This window comes from Mustela nigripes, chromosome X, assembly GCF_022355385.1.
Source record: "Mustela nigripes isolate SB6536 chromosome X, MUSNIG.SB6536, whole genome shotgun sequence".
In the NCBI taxonomy this organism is placed as follows: Eukaryota; Metazoa; Chordata; class Mammalia; order Carnivora; family Mustelidae; genus Mustela; species Mustela nigripes.
In genome coordinates this window covers 65,689,871-65,704,220 of record NC_081575.1, presented here as the reverse complement: position 1 = coordinate 65,704,220, position 14,350 = coordinate 65,689,871, and the positions used below count along the sequence as shown (strand labels likewise).

At 38.3% G+C, this 14,350-nt stretch overlaps 1 pseudogene; it reads right to left on the bottom strand.

Annotated features, from left to right (window-relative positions):
- Nucleotides 1-11,794: 11,794 nt before the first annotated feature.
- Nucleotides 11,795-13,467, bottom strand: LOC132007094 (small ribosomal subunit protein uS17-like; annotated as a pseudogene).
- Nucleotides 13,468-14,350: the final 883 nt, after the last annotated feature.

Genomic DNA, 14,350 nt, shown 5'->3' with positions numbered 1-14,350 from the left:
CCGAAAAAAAAAAAAAAAAAACGTTCTGCACAGCGAAGGAAGTAATCAACAAAACTAGAAGGTAACCTACAGAATGAGAGAAGATATTTGCAAATGACATATCTGGTAAAGGGTTAGTATCCAAAATATATAAAGAACTTAGAAAACTCAACACCTACAAAATGAATGATCTAGTTAAAAAATGGGAAAGAAACATAAATGGACATTTTCCCAAAGAGGACATACAGGTAGTCAACAGACACATGAAAAGATGCTCAATATCACTTACCACCAGGGAAATACAAATCAAAACTACAATGAGATGTCATATCATGCCGATCAGAATGGTCAAAATCAGCAACACAAGAAACAAGTGTTGGTGAGGATATGGAAGAATGGGAATCCTTTTATACTGTTAGTGGTAATGTGAACTGGTGCAGCCACTCTGGAATACAGTATGGAGGTTTCTCAAAAAGTTACAAATAGAATTACCCTATGATCCAGCAATTGCACTGTTGGGTATTTATCTAAAGAATACAAAAATACAAATTTGAATGGATACATGTACTCCAATGTTTATAGCAGGATTATCTACAATAGCCAAATTATGGAAGTAGCCCAAATGCCCATTGACTGAGGAATGGATAAAGAAGAGGTGGTATGTATGTATATAAGTACATACATACATACACACAATGGAATATAACTGAGCCATTAACAATAACAAAACCTTGCCATTTGCAATGATGTGAATGGAGCTAGAGAGTATTATGCTAAGTGAAATAAGTCAGGGAAAGACAAATGTCATATGATTTCATTCATATGTGCAATTTCAGAAACAAAACAAATGAGCATAAAGAAAAGAAGACAGAGGCAAACCAAGAAACAGACTCTAAACTATAGCGAACAAACAGATGGTTACCAGAGTGGAGGTGGGCGGGAAGATGGGTTAAATGAGTGATGGAGATTAGTAGTGCACTTATGGTGAGCACCAGGTATTGCAGTGTTGAATCACTATATTGTACACTAGAAACTAGTATTACACTGTATATTAATTAATGAATTTAAATAAAAACTTAAAAACAGTAAAAAAAAAATATGGTCCCTTAAATGAGTAATTCTTCTTGAATGTTCCTGGAGAGTCAGGATCATACAATGCTATTTGATACTGTTCTAAATTCTATTCAGTGATTAAGTAAACCTTACTTTCAGCTCACAGCTTACATTTTAAAATTGTTCTAATTCTTGTTGATTTTGAAATACAAATTTGATGATAGCATTGTGGTTATGTTTAAAAAGGAAAATCCTTGCATTTTAGAAGTACATATGGATAAATATAAAAATTTTTACAGAAAATTATGTCTGGAGGGGAGTTGCAAAGATGGTGAAGGAGTAGGGAACCCTTTTAAAAACCAGTCCTCTGATCACTCTGAACACCCACATAATCAGTCTGAGATGTAAGAAGATATATTTGGATCTCTACAAACAGATTATCTCGGGTGGTTGTTCTTGAGGTATGAAGCAGAAAACCGTGATTCTGCAAGCAGATATCAGAAGATAAACAGAAGGGGGAGGAAGCCTCTGTCACCAAAGCTGTGTTACTGGAGTGCAAAAGCCTCTCATCTCATGCTGGGGACCAGACACAGACTGGAAGACTGATAGCCGTGGGGAAAGGACTTTAGGGCAGAACCCAGACTGGAGGGGCTGCCCTGGAGCTGCCTCTGGAGCTGTGGGGGCATGCATGTGAACTGGGGGTGGCTGGTGGTTTTAGAAGAACAAAGGGCTGAGACATGCTTGGATCTGGGAGCTAGGGCTGTGAGTTCTGCTGTGGGGTGCACAATCGAGGATGCTGTGGTTTTTAGCAGCACAGACACAGAGACAGTGTGGCCTGGAGAGCTCACTGAAGAACAGACTGTGACCTCTCTGTTCTGAGACAGAGCTTTGGATATGGGCATTTCTTCTCTGACTCTTGGAAGAGACGTGGAAAGCCATCAGAGAAAGCCACCTGAGAACAAAAATCCCTTCAAAACCAGTTTTCACTGAGCCCATCCCCCCAAAGGGGGCAGGGCAACTCTGTCCAAACAGGGTTGCCTGAATAACAGTGTGACAGGCCCCTCCCCCAGAAGACAGGCTGGAAGAGCAAGAGGCTGACAACCCTGAGGTCCCTATAAAACAGGTGCATTTTGCTTGGGTTGTGGCCATTAATTCGGACTCTCAACTGTCCCTCAATAGGATGACTAAGAGAAGGAACTCCCAAAATAGGGAAGACTCAGAGACTGTGACCTCTGCCACATAAATAATGGATATGGGTATAAGCAAGGTGTCAGAAATAGACTTCAAGGTAATAGTCATGAAAATGATAGCTAGGATGGAGAAAACCATTAATGGTAACATGGATTCTCTAAGGGCAGAAATGAGAGCTGATCTAGCAGAACTTAAAAATGCTATCAAGGAGATCCAATCTAATCTAGATACTCTAAATCTAGGGTAAATGAGGCAGAAAAATGAATTAGTGATCTAGAAGACAAACTGATAGAAAGGAAGAAACAGGAACAAACAGCTTAGAAGACATGAAAACAGAATTAGAAAAATAAATGATGCCATGAAACATTCCAATGTCAAAATTATTGGGATCCCTGGGAGGGGTTGGAGAGAGAGAGAGAGAGAGAGAGGGAGAGAGAGAGGGGATTAGAAGATATATTTGAGGAAATTGTAGCTGATAACTTCCCTAATCTGGGGAATGAAATAAGCATCCATGTCCTAGAAGCAGACCAAGATCCAGAAGGGACCTAGACCCCTCCCAAGATCCAGAAGAGCAGACCAATGCCCTGGCATGTAATAGGAAAACTCGCAAATCTTAGAACTAAGGAAACCATCTTAAGGGTAGCTAGGGGGAAGAGATTCCTTATGTACAGAGTGAGAAACATCAGAATAATGTCAGAACTGTCCATGGAGACCTGGAAAGCCAGAAAAGGTTGGCAAGATGTATTTAGTATACTAAATGAGAAGAACAACCAGCCAAGAATTCTTTATCCAGCAAGGCTCTCTTTCAGAATGAATGGAGAGATAAGGAGTTTCCAGGACTGGCAAAAACTGAAAGAATATGTGACCACTTAGCAGGCTATGCAAGAAATATTAAGGGGGGTTCTATAAAAGGAGAAAGACCCCAAGAATGATATAGAACAGAAATTTACAGAGAAAATCCATAGAAACAGGGACTTCACAGGCAACATGATGACAATAAAATTGTTATCTTTCAATAATCACTCTCAATGCGAACAGCCTAAATATTCCCATGAAATGGCACAGGGTTGCAGACTAGATAAAAAGAAAGGATCCACCCATATGTTGTCTACAAAAGACTCATTTTTGAACCTAAAGATATAACCAGACTGCAAGTGAAGGGATGGAGAACCATCTTTCATGCCAATGGACTACCAACAAAACAAAACAGGGGAAGAGAAAGAAAGAAGTCTAGAAGATATAGTGGAACAAGTCCTTCATGAAAATTTTCCCAATCTCGCGAATGGAACCAGCGTTCTTGTACTAGAGGCTGAACGGTCTCCCCCCAAGATTATACATTCCAAAAAAACATCACGACACCTGATAGTCAAATTGAGGAGTTATAATTGTAGGTATAATCTCTTGAAAGCCGCCAGGGCAAAGAGGCTCCTTACTTACAGAGGGAAGCCCATCAGAATAACGTCAGACCTGTCCACAGAGACCTGGCAAGCCAGAAAAGGCTGGCAAGATATATTCAGGGCACTAAATGAGAAGAACATGCAGCCAAGAATACTTTATCCAGCAAAACTGACATTCAAAATGGATGGAGAGATAAAGAGTTTCCAAGACTGGCAAGGCTTAAAAGACTATGCAACCACCAAGCCGATACTGCAGGAAATATTAAGGGGGGTTCTATAAAAGAGGTAAAATCCCAAGAATAGCATTGAACAGAAATATAGAGACAGTCTACAGAAAGAAAGACTTCAAAGGTAACTCGATGTCAATAAAAACGTATCTATCAATAATCACTCTCAATGTGAATGGCCTAAATGCACCCATAAAATGGCACAGGGTTGCAGATTGGATAAAACGACAGGACCCATCCATATGCTGTCTACAAGAGACCCATTTTGAACCTAAAGATACACCCAGACTGAAAGTGAAGGGATGGAGAAGCATCTTTCATGCCAATGGGCCTCAATATCAGATTCTCATATCAGATAAATTAGACTTTAAACTAGAGACTGTAGTCAGAGATACAGAAGGACACTACATAATCCTTAAAGGGACTATCCACCAAGATGATCTAACAATTGTAAATATCTATGCTCCCAATATGGGAGCAGCCAATTACTTAAGAAAACTGTTAATCAAGATAAAGAGTCATATTGATATGAATACACTAATCGTAGGAGATCTTAACATGCCTCTCTCAGAAAACAAAACAAAATAAAAACAAAACAAAAAAACCATGGGGTAACAATTCTTATATCAGACAAATTAGACTGTAAGCTAAAGACTGTAACTAGAGATACAGAAGGGCACTATATCATTCTTAAAGGGTCTATCAAACAAGAAGATCTAACAATTGTAAATACCTATGCCTCCAACATGGGAGTAGCCAACTACATAAGCCAACTGTTAACCAAAATAGAGAGACATATTGATAATAATACTTTAATAGCAGGAGATCTCAACACTCCACTCTTAGCAATAGACAGATCATATAAGCAGAAAATCAACAAAGAAACAAGTGCTTTGAATGTCAGACTGGGCCAGATGGACTTCATAGATATATACAGAACATTCCACCTTAAAACAACAGAATACCCATTTTTCTCAAGTGCACATGGAACTTTGTCCAGAGTAGACAACATCCTGGGTCACAAATCAGGTCTCAACCAATACCAAAAGATTGAGATCATTCTCTGCATAGTCTCAGACCACAATGTTTTGAAACTGGAGCTCAATCACAAGAAAAAGATTAGAAGAAATTAAAATACTTGGAAGCTAAAGACCATGCTTCTCAAGAATGTTTGGGTCAACCAGAAATCAAAGAAGAACTTAAACAATTCATGGAAAACAATGAGAATGAAAACACATCATTCCAAAACCTATGGGGTGTGGCAAAGGCAGTCCTAAGGAGGAAATACATAGCCATCCAAACCCTACTCAAAAAAATAGAAAAATCCCAAATACACAAACTATCTTTACACCTTAAAGAACTGGAGAATCAACAACAAATTCAGCTTAACCTGGGCATGGGAAGGGAAATAATTAAGATTAGAGTAGAGATCAAGAAATTATAAGCCAGAAATACAGTAGAATACATCAAGGAAACTAGGAGCTGGTTCTTTGAAAGAATTATAAGATCGATAAACCACTAATCAGACTTACCCAAAAGAAAAGAGAGGAACCCAAATTAATAAAATTATGAATGAAAGGGGAGAGATCACGACTATCACCAGGAAAATAGAAACAATTATCAGAAATTTTTGTCAACAGCTATATGCCAATAAATTAAGCAACCCGGAAGAAACGGATGCATTCCTGGAAACCTATAAACTATCAAGACTGAAAGAGGAAGAAATTGACAACCTGAATAGACCAATAACCAGTAACAAGATTGAAGCAGTGATCGAAAACCTGCCAAAAAGCAAAAGCCCAGGGCCTTATAGAGTCCCTGGGGAATTTTATCAAACATTCAAAGAAGAAATAATACCTATTATCCTGAAGCTGCTTCAAAAAACAGAAACAAAAGGAAAACTTACAGACTCATTCTATGATGCCAGCATTACCTTAATCCCAAAAGCATGCGAAGACCCCATTAAAGGGGAGAATTTAAGACCAACATCCTTGACATAGATGGATGCTAAAATTTTCAACAAGATCCTGGTTAATAGGATCCAACAGTACATTAAAAGGATTATCAACCACAACCAGGTAGGATTTATTCCTGGGATGCAAGTGTGGTTCAACATTTGTAAATCAATCAATGTGATAGAACACATAAATAAGAGAAGAGGCAAGAACCACATGGTCCTCTCATTGGTGCAGAAAAAGCATTTGACAAAATACAGCATCATTTCCTGATTAAAACTCTTCAGAGTATAGGGATAGAGGAAACATTCCTCAATTTCATAAAATCCACCTATGAAAAACCAACAGTGAATATCATTCTCAATGGGGAAAAGCTGAGAGCCTTTCCCCTGAGATTCAGGAATATGACAAAGATGCCGACTCTTGCCATTATTGTTTAACATAGTACTAGAAGTCCTAGCAACAGCAGTCAGACAACAGAAAGAAATAAAAGGTATTCAAATTAGCAAAGAAGAAGTCAAACTTTCTCTTTGTGATAAAGAGATAGAGATATGTGATACTCAGAGATATCTCAAGACACTTTATGTGGAGAACCCAAGAGACTCCAGCCCCAAATTATTAGAACTCATACAGCAATTCAGTAATGTGGCAGGATACAAAATCAATGTACAGAAATCAGTTGTTTTGTTATACACTAACAATGAAACTATGGAAAGAGAAATTAGAAAATCACTTCAATTGACAATAGCACCAAAATCCATAAGATACCTTGGAATAAACTGAACCAAAGAGGTAAAGAATCTTCACCCTAGGAACACTCATGAAAGAAATCCAAGAAGACATCAAAAGATGGAAAAACATTCCATGTTCATGGATTGGAAGAATGAACATTGTTAAAACGTCTATGCTGCCCAGAGCAATCTATATTTTCAAAGCCATGCTGATCAAAATACCATCAGCATTTTTCAAAGTGCTGGAACAAACAATCCTAATATTGGTATGGAACAAGAAAAGACCCTGAATCATCAAGGAAATGTTGAAAAAGAAAAACTAAAGCTGGGTGCATCACGTTGCCTGACTTCAAGCTTTACTACAAAGCTGTGATCACCAAGACAGCATGGTATTGGCACAAAAACAGACACATAGACCAGTGGAACAGAGTAGAGAGCCCAGATATGGACCCTCAACTCTATGGTCAAATAATCTTTAACAAAGCAGGAAAAAATATCCAGTGGAAAAAATAGTCTCTTTAACAAATGGTGCTGGGAAAATTGGACAGCTATGTATAGGAGAATGAAACTTGACCATTCTCTTACACCATACGCAAAGATAAACTCAAAATGGATGAAAGGCCTCAACATGAGGCCGGAATCTATCAAAATCCTAGAGGAGAACATAGGCAGTATCCTCTTCAACATTGGCCACAGCAATTTCTTTCAAGACACGTCTCCAAAGGCAAAGGAAACAAAAGAGAAAATGAACTCTTGGGACTTCATCAAGATAAAAAGCTTCTACACAGCAAAGGAAACAGTCAACAAAACAAAGAGGCAACCCACAAATGGGAGAAGATATTTGCAAATGACACTACAGACAAAGGGCTGATATCCAAGATCTATAAAGAACTCCTCAAACTCAACACACACAAAACAGGTAATCATGTAAAAAAAAAAAAAATGGGCAGAAGACATGAACAGACACTTCTCCAAAGAGGACATACAAATGGCTAACAGACACATGAAAAAAATGTTCATTATCATTAGCCATCAGGGAAATTCAAATCAAAACCACATTGAGATACCACTTTACACCAGTTAGAATGGCAAAAATAGACAAGGCAAGAAACAACAAATTTTGGAGAGGTTGTGGAGAAAGGGGAACCCTCTCACACTGTTGGTAGGAAGGCAAATTGGTGCAGTCATTTTGGAAAACAGTGTGGAGATTCCTCAAAAAATTAAAAATAGAGCTACCCTACGATCCAGCAATTTCACTTGGTATTTACCCCGAAGATACAGATGTAGTGAAAAGAAGAGCCATATGTACCCCAATGTTCATAGCATCAATGTCCACTATAGCCAAACTGTGGAAAGAACCAAGATTTGCTTCAACAGACGAATGGATAAAGAAGATATGGTCCATATATACAATGGAATATTACTCAGCCATCATAAAGGATCAATGTGGAATTTTTGCATCTTCATGGATGGGACTGGAAGAGATTATGCTAAGTGAAATAAGTCAAGCAGAGAAAGTCAGTTATCATATGGTTTCACTTATTTGTGGAACATAAGGAATAGCATGTAGGACATTAGGAGAAGGAAGGGAAAAATGAAGTGGGGGGGGGAATCTGAGGGGGAGACAAACTATGAGAGACTGGATTCTGAGAAACAAACCAAGGGTTTTAAAGGAGACAGAGGGGCAGGAATGGGCTAGCCCGGTGATGGTTATTAAGGAGAGCATGTATTGCATGGAACACTGGGTGTTATATGTAAACAGTGAGTCATGGAACACATTAGAAACTAATGATGTACTGTATGGTGACTAACATAACATAGTTTTTTTTTTTAAAAAGGAAAAGAAATATGTGTCTGGAATTTGCTTCAAAATATTCAGAAGGTTGGAGTGGGGCAGTGATGGTGAGGAGGATGAGTGGAGATACAGAAGAATGAAGATTGACCATGTGTGATAATTGCTGAAGCTAGGTGATTGGGTTCATTTTGGTATTCTGTCTGCATTTACCGGTGCTTAGTGAGTAATTAGTGATATCAAGATTTTCTTTCCCTACCCTGCCAGGATTCTCCTCCAACAGCCTCCTGGCTTGGCACATTAGAAACTGCCTCAGGCTAAGTATGGTATACATTAATTAACTCATGGAGAATGTATATAGAATACAACTAAATATAGCTCTGATGGTGCTGTTAGTAATGAATCAACACTTTGAAGGTCTTGAAAATGTCCCTAATAAATGCAGTGCATCCTGTTCAATGTGTGGAGCCTGAGTTCCCTACTGGAAAAATGTCTACACTTCTCCCCTCCATAACTCCTACACTTTAACCCCAAGTCCTTTGAAATTATGCCATAAAATCCCAATTCCAGTAGGTCTTGAAAGGGGACAGATGTCACTCAGAATGATTGAAAAAATGATAGAATCTGGAAATTTCAGTTAGAGATGGTAGACCAAATAGTCCAGAAAACTCACAAAAATGACAGTAATAGGCTATTATGAAGGTATAAATATACTAGGATCTAGAGCAGACAAATAATGGCAACATAATTTTGGAAGAAGGAAACAATGAAACTGACTTTGCACATCTAAATCCCAAACAATGGAGAAAACTGAAAGGTAATCCAGTTCACACTGAGAAACCCCCTCAAAGGTCAAATTGGCAGCATCGAGTACTTCTTTTTTTTTTTTTAAGATTTTATTTATTTATTTGACAGAGAGAGATCACACGAGGGCAGAGAGACAGGCGGAGAGAGAGAGAGAGAGAAGGAAACAGGCTCCCTGCTGAGCAGAGAGCCCGATGTGGGACTCGATCCCAGGAGCCTGAGATCATGACCTGAGCCGAAGGCAGCGGCTTAACCCACTGAGCCACCCAGGCACCCCGAGTACTTCTGATTATGGGAATGAAGATGATGATAAAAACCATAGGGAGATGGAGAGGAGAAGGGGGTTGAGGGAAATTGGAAGGGAAGGTGAACCATGAGAGACTATGGACTCTGAAAAACAATCTGAGGGTTTTGAAGGGGCGGGGGGTGGGAGGTTGGGGGAGCCAGGTGGTGGGTATTATGGAGGGCACATATGGCATGGAGCACTGGGTGTGGTGCATAAACAATGAATTTTGTTATGCTGAAAAGAAATTAATTAAAAAAACCCCAAGTGTTGATTGTCTAAATTTTACCCAATATCAGTTAGATCCCTAGATTCCCACCCCATTGAGCACAGTCAGCCAACTTCCTTTCTTCTATCTTGGCTAAAGATTGGAGATTCATTCTTCAGAGAATGTAAAACAATTTCTGGAGCAGGGAACCTAGGCACAATTGAAGAAGCAAGTACTACACTTAGCGTAGTATAATTTATTTACATGAAAGTTTACATAATCATTATGGACACCCACCTCATCCCAGTCTCTGAAATTACTGCTCTTTAGATTTACTACAGGAGAAAGATTGGACAACTCTTTGTGAGGAATCTGATGACCCTGACAAAAAAGACTAAATGATACTGACATGGGGAGTTGCTCCCAAAAATAGAGCAATCAGAATACCCTACAGAGTAAATTAGTCTCTAAATCCCATCCATGTGCACAGAACTTCTAACCAGCTTCCTAGTATTCAAATCTTAAATACAAGTAGTCAACCAAGGATCACCAAGCATTTGAACAAACAGAATCATAAATAGTAGAAAGAGGACCAAAACCATCAAACAGAGAAAGTAATTTTGGAAAAAACAGAGGCCATACATGAAAAGGAAAATGTAAAGAAATCTAAACATTCCATTTCTCTAACATTTCTTTAGCATATTTATTCCATAGTTCAGTCTTCCTACTTTGGGACCTACTTTATCACCTCAACAAAATCCTGAGCCATCTTAGATCTGGCGTGTGCTAGATCTTCCTACCTCTAATAAATTTCTCATGTATGTATCTTACCTACCTAGAAGCAATTGAACTTTCTTTTATAAATTTGTATCATAATTAAATATATAGGAATAAAGGGCCTTGACATCTGCCATTTATTCTCAAATGGTTTAACAACAACAACAACAACAACAACAACAACAACAACTTAAGGTTTATGGAGTTCCCTGTACCATTAGTGCAACATTAATACAGAAATCTTTGATAAGTTTTACATTACATTACATTACATTACATTACATTACATTTACATGAACATTTTCATTTGCAAAAACATAAGTCTCATGTTAAAAAAAAAACCAAAAGGTAAAAAAACATTGTGTTAGACAACATATATGTACATACAGCCCTATGTGGCCGCCTTCCCTTGGGATTTACCATAGGAAGTTTTATTTAGAAACTGCTTATCAAGCACAGTTCCAATTTTCCATTTGAAATACTGTCTCTTGAAGGTCACTGATCCCAGTGATTCTAAGGGAAAGAATTCAGCTCTTCATTCCTCTCCCTTTCAGAGAATATTTCAAACAATATTACTTATGACGAGTTCATCTCAATTTCTTTGTGATTTTTCTAACAATCTAAAAGCCAGAAACGGACATTTCTTGGCTCAGATTTAAAGCATGCTTAGATTTAGGTAGTGTTGAATATGAGTGTACAGTTCCATCATCATGGAAAAGTCCCCAGAAGGGGTCATTATAAAGACTGCTCCCGTAGGGTCCAATTGTTGCAAGGAGTTTTATTCAAGGAAGATAGACAAAAGATCTTAAATAATTTAAAAATAATTTACATTTTTATCTTGTGTCCCTTTCAGAATATGAAATAGAATCCAATTTATACACGCCAGCAATAATTTTAAAAACTCTTTATTTAAATTCAATTTAGTTAACATATAATGTATTATAAATTTTAGGGGTAGAATTTAGTGATTCATCAATTACATATATAACACCCAGTGCTCATTCCATCAAATGCCCTCCTTAATGTTCAAGACCCAGTTATCCCATACCCCCACTTAACTCCCCTCCAGCAACTCTGTTTTCTGTAGTTAAGAGTTTCTTATGGTTTGCCTCCCTCTCTTTTTATCTTATTTTACTTTTCCTTCCCTTCCACTAGGTTCATCTGTTTTTTTTTCTTAAATTTGACACATGAGTGAAATCATATGGTATTTGTCTTTCTCTGACTGACTTATTTCCCTTAGCATAACAACCTCTAGTTCCATCCACATCATTGCAAATGACAAGATTTCATTCTTTTTGATGGATAATATTCCAGTGTGTGTGTGTGTGTGTGTGTGTGTGTGTGTGTGTGTGTATCACATCTTCTCTATTTTCTAGTTCTCTCTTATGTAGGTTAGCTTAGCTTTTCTCTTTACATACTTTATCTCCTTTGCCGACCTTTGAGATACTGTCCTCCTCAGTTTTTTTTTCTTCTATTTCTGCACTGCAAAAGTGTAAGAACTCACCTGGTAGGAAATTAATCTCCTGGTTGAGGCTGCTAAGCTGGAAAGATTCCATCTCTTTACTTACTTGAGGAAGAGAGAAAAATTGAGAAACCTGACACCTTAATAATTTTTTGCCCCTTTACTTAAGCAAAAAAGGGAAAAAGCATCCAGGAACCAGTCTCTAAGACAATCCAAGTAATTCCACCTGGCAGTCCTTTTCCTCAGTGGGGCTGCTTTTAACAGACAATACTTACAGAACATTTTTCACATATTACTCTTTAAAATCTATTTATTAAGGTTTGAAATGCAGACAAATATGAAGAAGAAACAAAATATAATTCAATGTGCAGATATACTTTCAATAGCAGTATTTTTTTCTTTTTTTTTTAAAGATTTAATTTATTTATTTGACAGAGAGAAATCACAAGTAGATGGAGAGGCAGGCAGAGAGAGAGAGAGGAGGAAGCAGGCTCCCTGCCAAGCAGAGAGTCCGATGCGGGACTCGATCCCAGGACCCTGAGATCATGACCTGAGCCGAAGGCAGCGGCTGAGCCACCCAGGCGCCCCAGCAGTATTTTTTTCTTGACTGGGAAAATAACTATTTTGTTTGGAAGTGTGGGCAGATATCTAATCTCAGAACTCTGGAACTGCTTTTTGGTGCCAGCAGCCTCAGTGCCCTTGAGCATGTTGAAGCTCACAGTCTCTCACAAGGTCTGGCACTCACCTCCTGTGACAATGTTGCCAATGTTGACATCCCTGAAGCAGGGGGCAGGTGCATGGATATGTTCTTATGGCATTTTTCGAAGCAGTTTACTTTTGGATGTAGTGGAGGTAATCTTGGCAGATGGCAATTGTCCTATGCATCTTCACTTTGGTCACCACACCAGACAGAATCTGCCCTTAGATGGAGATATTACTAGGAAAGGGGTATTTCTTGTCAATAGAAGGCCCATCTGTACCCCAATGTTTATAGCAGCAATGGCCATGGTCTCCAAACTGTGGAAAGAACCAAGATGCCCTTCAACGGATGAATGGATAAGGAAGATGTGGTCCATATACACTATGGAGTATTATGCCTCCATCAGAAAGGACGAATACCCAACTTTTGTAGCAACATTGATGGGACTGGAAGAGATTATGCTGAGTGAAATAAGTTAAGCAGAGAGAGTCAATTATCATATGGTTTCACTTATTTGTGGAGCATAACAAAAAGCATGGAGGACATGGGGAGTTAGAGAGAAGGGGGTTGGGGTAAATCGGAAGGGGAGGTGAATCATGAGACTATGGGCTCTGAAAAACAATCTGAGGGGTTTGAAGTGGCAGGAGGGTGGGAGGTCGGGGTACCAGGTGGTGGGTATTATAGAGGGCACGGATTGCATGGAGCACTGGGTGTGGTGAAAAAATAATGATACTGTTATGCTGAAAATAAATAAATGAAAAAAAAAAAACCATCTTGAAGCCCTGACCCATGTTTTTGTAGTATCACGAGAGCTTCTTCTTACCAATTCCTCCAAGCAGGCCCCTATTCTTATTTTGAAAGATGGTCAGTGGCTTTTGTTGGGCATGCTAACTGGGAATGTCTGCCATCTTCCTGGTCACCCAAAGATAGTATTTTTAATAATAAAATAAATACATGCCTATGTCAAGAAAATTCAAACAAAAAGGATAAAAAGAAATGTTTTCCTTCACACATCCTTGCGCCCCAGTTTTTCTCCTCAAAGGTAAAGGAAATGACAACAGTTTGTTGTGTACTCTTCCAGAAATATATTAATGCATATGTTAGCATATGTGTAGCCCATAGCATCATCTCAAAAGCTCTAGAAAATAATGTAGTCTAAAAATTCTTTTCCTAAATCAAGATGATTGAAGAAAACTAGTGATAATGTTTAAATATACATGAGCCTTGTGCTCTTGTAAATTAAAGGTGGTTGAGAAAACTCCTCACCCTTTTGTGTTCTGAGAAATAGCTAGCCACAAAGGTCTACCCTGCCTTCATGTATCCCACTCTGCTTCATAATTTAAACAAAATTTTCTGTCCATATTTCCTCATGGTTCCTTTGTTTACCTGCCTCTATAACACCCAGGCCCCCTTCCTTTTCTTTGAGACACTCTTCCACAGAAATGAACATTTTCCTTATTGCACTAGCCTGAATTAAAAAAAAAACTCTTTAATTGTCCAGTGCATTTCTCTTTCACATTAATGTCAAAGAAAAATTATTCTAACACTTGTTAAAAATGGTAAGGAAGACTTCACTCAAGTGCTTATCGTAATGGGAATGAGAGTCAGTGGATAGAAAATTATTATGAGGAAGCATCAGAGGTAAGGGAAGATTCTGATTTGACAAGATTCTTGCTAAATGAAGGCTAGTTTGATTAGCTACTAAGGGTAAGATACAAAGAATTTTTTTTTAAATTTTTTATTATTTATAAACATATATTTTTATCCCCAGGGGTACAGGTCTGTGAATCG